The 8,802-nt window shown below is 25.1% G+C and overlaps 1 long non-coding RNA gene across 1 annotated transcript; it reads left to right on the forward strand.

Annotated features, from left to right (window-relative positions):
• Positions 1-1,146: 1,146 nt before the first annotated feature.
• On the forward strand, positions 1,147-7,214 carry LOC147800992 (uncharacterized). Its single transcript, XR_015430910.1, has 3 exons — positions 1,147-1,607; positions 2,962-3,021; positions 4,904-7,214. It is a non-coding gene; the product is annotated as an uncharacterized LOC147800992 (long non-coding RNA).
• The last annotated feature ends 1,588 nt before the right edge of the window (positions 7,215-8,802 follow it).

Raw genomic sequence — 8,802 nt, forward strand, 5'->3', positions numbered from 1 at the left:
GTTGTCATTGTTTCATCAACAACAAAAAATTTAAAAATAAAAGAACATTATTTCTTTTTTCCTTAAAGCGTATAAAATTTTTCATAGAATTTTTAAAAACTAAATTATTTATTAACATTATATTGGATTTATTTAAATATATTAATTGTTTCTTTCGACTAATTTATATTTTAATTAATAATTTAAATAAAGTTTTTACTAAAGTACAAATAAAGGTGTCTTTTCCTACTTTTTTTTCTGGTGAAGTATATCTATTTTTTATTTATCATTTATTTCAAAGGGTACCAAAATTTTCGAAATTATTATTTTTCTTTTAATTTATAAATTTTTTGAGACAGTTTTAAGGGCGATAGCTATTACGGTTATTTAAATAAATTATATTAAACTTAATTGTCTGGTTGAAAAATATTTTTTAATAATAATATTTCATAATTATAATTTAAATTCAACTGTTTTTATAATAATAATAATACACTACATAAAGTGACAGAGGAATTAATGGTATACCATTAAAATATATGAAAATATGTTTTGCGATACAGCTTTTTATAATACATCTAGCATTTGAACATAATATATCTATTAATATTAATAGTTATTTATTTTTGTAGAGAATTGTTGGGACTGCGAGAGAAAACATTTTGCCTTATAAATTATTAATGTTATTAACTTCATATTGATCAAATATATTTTATGTAATTTATTTTCGGTGGTTGACTTATAAATTAAATGAAGATTAAATAACTTTTTTCAATAAATTATGTATCCAATAACGAGGATTTAATGGCAAAAAAATTTAATTTTTGTCTTATTTAACTATCAAAAGTAATGATTTTGCTTAGTCATTTAATTCCAAAATTCTTAGTGAATGACGGATTCCAATGACAAAATCCAACCCATCGTCCAAGAAAACCTCTCACTTGGTTTTATAATGCAAAAATGCAGAGTGGGAGCTCCATCCAAAGACAGATACTTTGAAACCGTGTTTTAGGAATCTATATCTACACTCAACATTTTGTCTTCAGATTAATGTTTTTAAATTTAAAATGATGGGGAAATCATTGGCAATATTTAAAGTGTGCATTCACATTTATAATGCTTGGGCCCAACATTCTTACTTACTTGCGTTAAAAATAGCTATTTTAGGCTCCCCAGGTAGCAAAAAGATATGATCTAATATTAGAAAGATGCAATATAATACTGCCCTGCTAGAAAACGCAACGCTCTTGAATCCTATCTTCTAATTTTAGAACTAATATTATATAAAATTAAATAATATTCGATCTAACATTCGAACTTTTAAAATAATCATCTATTTCATTACTTTTGGTACAGCGTCACATTTTTGCGAAAGGGTATCCCATATTATTAATAAATAAACATTTATTTATGAAAGAAAACAATAAATTAAATATTACTTAAAATGTCATTTTTAGCCAATGCAAAGAAAGCGAAAAATAATATTAGTAGTAGTTTGCGAACGATTGAACTCAAAAAACTTTTTCAACTGTTGAATCTTGTCCCCCTTCTTCCTCGTTGGCTTTTTCTGTTCGTTTGTTTATGGCGCCATTGTTAAAACTTAGCTGCTTTCTTTTCAATTACATAAGGTATTTATAATTTAGTAATTATTTGAAAACTTTATACATTTCAATGATAGTTACATGAAACGTTAAAGAAGTATTGTAAGTAATGTTTTTACTTTAGTTAAAAATCATGTATCAAATAAAGTCAGTTTATATTATGAATTGTGATCATTATTGTTCGCACATAGTAGTTGACTTCTGTGTTAAGTTATTGTTTAGCTATAAATAATAAGTAATGTAATTAGTTCAAAATATGCTTGTAAAAGAACGTTTGCTAAGTAATTCGACTGTAACAAAGTTTTTCTGCAACAGTGGAAAAGATAAAAATAATTGTCTGTAAACAAATTAGCCTTAAAACGATTAGAAAATTAATGATCTGCTACTTTTAGCTCAGTTTAAACCATTACATTCTAGAATGTTTAACGTTCAATACAAACAATATTGCTACCGTATTAAAATTTCATGTCTAAAATATTGTAAAACAAAGAATTAAACATTTTTATTTAAATTTCTTGGGGATATTTCAGTATCGTGATCTGTCCCGCCAAGTGCAATCACCAAATAGATTTTAAACTTGTAACTTTTTTAAACAAAAATATGTATATGTTTGCCTGGGGTTGTACCTTTCGAGTTTGTCCTATTCTGTAATGTTTCTTTTAGTTTAATAAATATTTATTAAATAATTATTATGATAATTAGTCTAATAAATAATTATTGTTTAATAAAGTTTGTAAATAAATTTCTATTACATATAATCTGAGACTAAAAGTTTAATTAAGCAATAAGAAAATAAATGTTATGCATACTGACTTTTAAATGTAATGTAAATATATTTGGGGGGAGGGACAATATTACAACTTTGAAATATGTGAATTGTTAAAGAATTCTCCGAAATGGTTTTTTCAACCATAAATTGATGAATTTGAATTCTTATTGTATCTTTTTATATTGATGTATTTATACGAATTTTAAAATAAACATTTGTTTATTTAATATTTTTCCGCACTCTTTTTGTTGATTTGCCACATAGCGAGTAGTTATTTTCTGGTATAATAAAAGAAGTTAAAAGGTTTTGCAATTTGATTTTATTTTTAAATATCTGAGAGTTTACTTGGGAGTGCTTATGAGCTAAATTCTTTTAGTTGATCTTCTTCCCTCTGTGTTATTTTTTGTGTGACACTAACGAAATTTTTTTTACGCTGGTATCGATACCGAAATTTATCATTTAATTTCATTGTAAAGGATATTTCAATTTCTTAAAATCATTTTCAAATTAAATAATTAAAGTTTCAAATAAATATTCAATGTTAAATAGTTTTAAATGTGTTTTTTTTTTTTTTCATTTCAAAATCTAAATTCTTTTCTTTTTCAATTTCAGTATATATAGCTTTTCCTCTTCAAGAAAATCTACTATTTTTAAAATAAGCAATGGACGAAAGTAAGCAATTGTTTATTTCACACTTTTTTTGTTGATAGCTTGCCACATATTGAGTATTTATTTTCAGGTCTAATAAAAGGGGTTAAAGAGTTTTGTAGTTTGAATTTTTTTTTTTTTTAAACATATGATAGTTTGCTTGAGAGTGTTTATGAGCTAAACTCTTTTGTTAATCTCCTTCCCACTATGTTACTTTCGGCTTTTCGTGTGGCTCTACCAAGATTTTTTGATGCAAGTATTGATACTGCAATTTACTCATTGAATTTCATTGTAAAAGATATTAAAAATTTTTAAAAACATTTTCAAATTGCATAATTTAAGTTTAAAATAAATATTCATTGTTTAAGAATTTTAAATTTGGTTTTTCCATTGTAAATTTAATTTTCCTTTACAATTTCAGATATAGCTCTTCATCTTCAAGAAATTTTAATTAAAATTTCATGTTTGAAATATTGTACAACAATGAATTAAACATTTTTATTTAAATATAGACTGATTTTTATTTGAATGTTTTTGATGCATCATTATTTATATTAATTTGTAAATGATTAAAAAATAAACAATAATATGGTCTATTCAAAATGGTGATTATGGTGAATGTAGAGCTTTGATTAAATTGTATTTTTTAAATAAATTCCTATTAGAAGTAATCTAATGCTGTAAAAATTTGTTAAACTATAAGAAAAAAGATATTTGACAAATGTTGGGTATGCATACTGACTTTTAAAGAATGCTATGTCAAAATATTTGGGGGAAGGGGTGAACTATATTTAATATATATTTACAACTTTGAAATATGTGAATTGTTAGAGAATTCTCCTTCTATATGATTTTTTCATCCATGAATTGATGATTTTAAATTCTCATAGTATCTTTTTACATTGATGTTCTTTTACATTAATCAAATTTTAAAATAAGCAATGGAAAAAATTAGCAATTGTTTATTTAACACTTTTCGCTACTTTTTTTGTTGGCTTGTCACAAAAGAGTTTTGCAGTTTGAATTTTTTTTCATTGCAACGATAAAGATAAAAATAAATTTTTTGTAAACAAGTTTGCCATGTTTAAATAATTATTAATTAATCAATTACTTTTTAGTTTAAACCATTGCATTTTAGAATGTTTGAAATTTTATTCACAAGTTGAACACTGTTGTTACATTTTTTGAATTTCCTGTTTAATATATTGTAAAATGGTGAGTTAAATATCTTTATTTTCATTTCATGAATTAGACAGATGTTTTTGATATATGATTAATTATATTAATTTATAAATGATAGCAAATAGTTAAAAAATAAGCAACAATATGGTCTTTTCAAAGTATGTTAACGTTAAATGAAGAACAGTGCTTAAAAGGTGTTAAAATTTTTATTTATGAAGTTCTTAAAAAAAATGTGAACATTTCCTATTGGCTCTATGAGCTTATACAATGTACAAAAATATTTTAACAGTTAAGTGTCATTGTACTTAATCTTTAAAAAAAATTAAAAAGTATTGAATTTGATATATTTTTGTATCTGTATATATACTTGAATATTCACTTCAATTGAAAAGAGCTTAAGCGTTTTGACCTATAATTTCTTCTTTTTTGAAAAAATAATAATTAAGAAAAAATAAAATTATTATTTGAAGGCCGTTATAAGTGAAATAATTTTCTATTCTTGCTTGGTGATACTGAGATTTTTTGGTGCAGGTATTGTTACGGAAATCTACCCATTAAATTGTAAACATTTTCAAATAAAATGATTTAAGTTTTAAAGAAATATTCAATGCTTAATAGTTTTAAATTTACTTTAACTAATTTAATGTTTTCAATATAAAGTAATATAGAGGTTTAAGTTTAGTGTTTTCAACGTAAAGTTAACTTTTTTCTCTTATAATTTTAGCTTCGTCTGCTGGATAAACAAGCTTATCTACCAGGAAGGAGCCATTCATTTTTGAGCTTGGGTGCTGTACAATGCAAATGGAAATTAATTTCTGGTAGAAAACTAGGAGCAATATGTTCGATCCTGACAGAAAACAAAACGACTGGAGGCTCTCTTTAAATCTGCCGGAGCTGAAAGTTTGAAGAAAGGTGCATCCCTGTGCGATTCGTTTGTGTGATATGCAAAGTTGCTGCTGACCAATTTATAAAATCTTTCAGTAAAGCAAAGATTTTCAGTTTATTGGTCTGAAATATAGTTCAGTAGCACAAAAACAAAAAATTTAATTGAAGAAAAACTTTAAACTGTATGAAATGACTGTAAAGTTTTGAAATTTTTTTTAATTTAAAAATAATAATATTTAAAATGATAACACATGGTCCTACTGTTGCTTTTAGAAAAAAAAATTATTTTATTTAATTACGAATACGTGTTCTTAACTTATATTTTAACAAAAGAATATTGATAAGCTTATATTAAACAATGATGGTAAGAATGTATTACTTTTATAGTTTAGTGAAGTTATATTTATATTGTGTTTTGTTTTAAAATAAAATAATTAAGTAGTGAAATGTTTGTCATGATTTGATTTGATTTATTTTTTTATTCTTAACTACTGCATTGTGTAATTTATTCTAGTCATTATAGTTATGTTTAAGTATTATGAAAATTTGAGAAATTTTGAAGATATCAGAAGAAATTTTATTTTAACATCATTGTTAAACATTAACTCTAACTTATGAGCAATTATACAACTAGCATTGTATTTATTAACTTCAATTTTGCAGTTCAAATTTGAGATAAGAAGTGTATATAGATTTTTATGATTTTATAGATTTTTGCAAAGATTTAAATTAATGTAATTGTAAAATAATGATAATAGTAAAAATTTCTTAGGCTTAATATTTAAAATTTAGCAGAACATTTATTTACATTATTGTAAAAACAGAAAATTTAAATCAACTTAAAGAAGAATCTTGTTTAAATTTTTATACATAAAATTCTTTGCAAAAGCAACTTTTTTAAATGCATAATATATGTTTTTTTAAGGCTAATTCTTCATAACGCATACTATAATAATCAGAGAAAAACGATTTTGATCACTAATACTAGAGGCAACTTTTAAAAGATAATGTAAAAAAATTTATTATTTTTTCGTCTCATTCTTGTATGCAATTATATGTTTGTGCAAATTTAATTTAGATAACATGATATTTACTGACAGTTTTGAAATTAAAATGTTATGTTAATTTTTTGCAAAGATTGTTAGTTTAATAGAACATAACACCTTTAAATAATTATCGAATTGATGAAAATTCCTGAAGTTATTCTAACATTATTAAAAAAAAATATTAGCAATTTTCGTGATATTAGTTGCTTTCCTGGTTTCATTCCCTGGAAAAATTTCTACCTTGCGTTTGAGTTTTGTTTTTAGGTGTTTTGCTAAATAAAATTTCAAATACTAGAAGAATAAAGTTACGTAAGTATTTCTCCATTTAGCAATTCCTGTGAAAAAAGAAGGGGAAAAAATAAGTGTAAATTTGTTGAAGTAAGTAATTTGAATATTTTTAAATTTTTTTCTTTATTGTGCCAATTATTACAAGAAATGTCCACTTAAAAATTGAACAATTGTAAGGGGAAAAAATTTTAAGTTTAAATTTCCACTCAGTTCAAATGTAAATATATAATTTTATAATTATATAGTGTGGTTTTTATTATATAATTTCAGAATATAAATGATGAATGATAATTGTGAAACCATTTAAAAAAAATATATATTACAAACTAACAAATTAAACTAAGATTTTAATAAAATAAACCCAGTTTTTTTAAAAAGAAAATCAAGAGTACATTTTAAAATTAAAGACTTGAAAATTATTAATGATATAAAATTTGTCAGAAAACCCATTGTATGAATAAAAGAAAAAAATATCAATAAAAGTTGCAATAAAATATTTCCCAATTTAAATATTCGAAAAAATCAGCTGAACATAAGATATACTTTGGAGTAAGGAGGAGAAAAATGGAAGGTAGCAGAATTCGCTAATATAATTTTATTTAGTATTTCTGTATTGCTAAGTAAATAATGCATGGAATGACATAAAACTACTGTTCTATGTTTTACTGCTTCACAACAATACAGAAAATTAAGTTAAATTGTATCGTCGAATTATTCTACTACCATCCATATTTTCCTCTTGCTTACTCCAAAAAAATAAAAAGCAGAATAATATCAGAAAATACAAAATCTAATATTATATAGCATCAAAACTAACGCAAAAGAATATTATGGCGAACGCTAGATAATATTAGTTTGCATTGAATCTAATATTATAAAAGGCTGAGCAAACAGCGACCTTTTATATCTTTCTAATATTACAAGTTGTGTAATATAACGTTAGATTTTGCCGCTTTTCTGATATTATCTAATGTTATGTGCTACTTGGGTCTAGTCAGTTTTCTTGTTATATATCTGTAATGAGTAGAGCAGCGAACACTTCACGTTAATGAAATATTACCTTTACAATTGTCAAAAAATACACTTTAGGCAGCTCCAGAATAACTTGAAGTGTTAAAATGAAGCACCTAAGGTTGTTGAACAAATAGTTCCATAGCTAGGTGTAAAGAATTATATTTCAGGTTGATAAGTAATAACCTAAGGTTGAAAAAGAAACACCTTAAAGTATTAATTTCATTTTTACCTTTGAAAAATACCTCAATTTATCCTTAAGGGCACTCTAAATAACTTTTGATCTAATGATCAGAGACCTTCACGCTTAGGGCTCAATCTTAATGGTTCAAGAGATGGGTGACCACAAATATGCTAATTAATAAGAGTCGACGATATTTTAAGTTACGAAGAAGTCAGACAAAAAAAAAGTACTTTCTCTAAATAAACATATACCATTTTTGGAAGGCTACAGACAGATTTACGAACCCCCTAAATATAGGTGGAAGCGGCAACAATTTATAGCCAGGAGAAGTTAATGTAAATGTTACTATTTTGTGTATTTCGCTACATATCGAGAACTTTTAAAGCAAATTAGATAATTCTATGCAAAAAATTCAAGGGTGGCGCCAGTAGGGGGTCAGGGGGGGCTGGAGCACCCCCGTCGGGCATGGCCAGCCCCCCCATCGGGAAAAATTTAAAGTCTCGTCGGGAAAATAGTCTGGTCACATTTTTTTTTCTAAAAAATGTCAAAAATTCATTTACAAATGCCTAATAAAAATTTTTGTAGTTGACTTTTTATTTATTTATTTTTAAGAATTAGTAACAAAATTTAGTAAAATATATTGTAAATTCTATGTAATTGTAGTTTCACTGCACTACTCCTAACTTTGCTCATACATTGTTAAACTAGAGTCCGGATGCGATTAGACATGGTTGGAATTGAAGACTTTTCGAAGACCCATAGAAATCCTTTCCCCTCAAACACATCTTGATTTTCTTGGAAACTTATCTTTCAAACTGCTATTCTTTTTTCTCGAGAACTGAGGAGGGGATAGATAATCACCCCTCTTTACTGGGAGAATAACTGACAAAAGCCTGAGCGACAGAGAGAGAGAGGCAGGTCCTCTTTACAAATTATTTTTTATGTAACATGTTTATTAATGGTTTATGGGATCACATAATTGCTTTGTGAAATTTTCAAGCAAAATGAAAGTAAAAAAATAAAATAAAAAAAATTCAGTTTCAATTTTTTCATTTTTTTAATACTTTTAAATGAGGAAAATCATTTACTTATTCGGATTCAAGGTTTATATTTTAATCAACGCATTAAATAAGCAGTCGGAAAAAAAAGAAAAACAAACAGTAACAAAATATTTGTAATTTATTTTAATTTTTTTGGCAGATTTAATTT

The sequence above is a fragment of the Parasteatoda tepidariorum genome, chromosome 12 (genome assembly GCF_982258835.1).
Source record: "Parasteatoda tepidariorum strain Cologne lab strain chromosome 12, Ptep-v5.0, whole genome shotgun sequence".
In the NCBI taxonomy this organism is placed as follows: domain Eukaryota; kingdom Metazoa; phylum Arthropoda; class Arachnida; order Araneae; family Theridiidae; genus Parasteatoda; species Parasteatoda tepidariorum.